Below are 1,720 nucleotides of genomic sequence, written 5' to 3' on the forward strand. Positions count from 1 at the left end.
CACTCATTTCATTTCCTTCCGACAGTGGTTGGTTTGGGATGGGCACATGATACAAACTATTCAAATCAGACCAAATCTGAAGACTTTAGCTAGGAATTCTAGGGGAAAGAGGCTTCTATTTAGTTTGACATGAATGGGTAAATATGGCCCTGGATGTAGCAACTAAGTTCCTCTTTGGACTAAGAAGAGAGACTCTACCTAAAAATGAAGCCCTCATCAAGGAAGTGGAACTGACAAACGGAGAGAGAAAGAGAGAGAGAGACTGAGTGAGCAGAATAAACTCACCAGAAACTAGGTCTGCCTTTGAACTACACAGTTGCATTGGCCAATAAGTTCCCATTCGAGGGGTCAAGCTGATTTGCATTGTACTTTCAGTGCTTTGTAAAAAATCCTATCCTAATTTATATACTATTGTTTATTTGTATATGATTTCTTACAAATAGACATGAAACCTCTTAAAATACAGCAAAGCAGTAAGCAAAATGGGTCAATTCCGAATTTGGATTGGTACACATCTCTACATCAGATGGAAATGTTCTCCAGAAAGTGCCCTGAAATGGATTTTTCAAGGTTTTCAGCATTCCATACTGCAAATGATGCCAGCTGCTCCTACTTTGAGCGAGGAAAAAATATCTGCTCTCATACATTTGTTTCCTGATTCGTAGTTGACAAGAGAAAGTGTCCTGGAAATAAAATTGTTGTAGGTAACTGATGATTCCAGTTCTTTAGCCATGTGTGATGAAATGGAGACTTTGGTTTGTAAAGAATACCCCTCCAGAGGATCGTGGGCTTCAGAATTAAATACCACAGGGAAGCATGAGGATCCTCAGCCCACAGTGTCCTCTGCTCAACACAGCTTCTTGGATTCCCAAGAGTGAATTTGTGGATAAAATGCTTTTGAAGTGATGCAGCAGCCAAAATGCTAACAAAGAGAGTTACATTCATCATCCAACTGTTGCTTCCCTTCAGTGTCCTTGCCACCTAGACAGAATACTTCAACACCCCCAAGCATTCTTTGTGCACTTGGTTTCCTAGATTTGGGGTAGCCTGGCTGGAGGAGGAAAGAATAAGTCTCTAGAGTGGCAGCTTTTGCTTGTCACAAACATTATCAGACTTGCCTAGGATGCCTAACATGCTTACCAGGCATAATGAAGAATACAGAAGTTTGAGAGTTGGTTCATGCCCTTATTAAAAAAGGTGCTTAGTTAGGAAGCCAGGAAATATAAAGTCACTCATAATCCTTCCAAAAACATGTTTTTTGCCTAATTTACTCCTACCTAGCGTCAGCTCAAATATCGCTTCCTCAGAAATGCCTTCTCTGGTCAAATCCCTGTTATACAAACTCATAGTTCCATGTAAATCTTCTTTGTAGCACTGACCACACTTGCATTTTATATTTCCTTGTGTGATTTTTGGATTAATGTCAGTCTCTTCCACTAGACTCTAAGTTCCTTGGGAGCAGAGATGGTCTAAGTCTTTGTTGTTTAACAAACACATATATAACTTTTACTATGTGTCAGGCAATTTTCTCAACAGTTTATAAATATTAACTCATTTAATTTTTGTAGCAAATTCATGAGGCATTATCACTGCTATATATGTGGAGTAAACTGAGATCCAGAGAGGCAGAGTATCTTTCCCAAGCTCACACAACTAATAAATAACAGGACCAGGACTCAAACCTAGGGAGGCTGGTTTCAGAGTTCATGCTCTCAACTAC

This window comes from Pteropus vampyrus, unplaced genomic scaffold, assembly GCF_000151845.1.
Source record: "Pteropus vampyrus isolate Shadow unplaced genomic scaffold, Pvam_2.0 Scaffold244, whole genome shotgun sequence".
Taxonomy (NCBI): domain Eukaryota; kingdom Metazoa; phylum Chordata; class Mammalia; order Chiroptera; family Pteropodidae; genus Pteropus; species Pteropus vampyrus.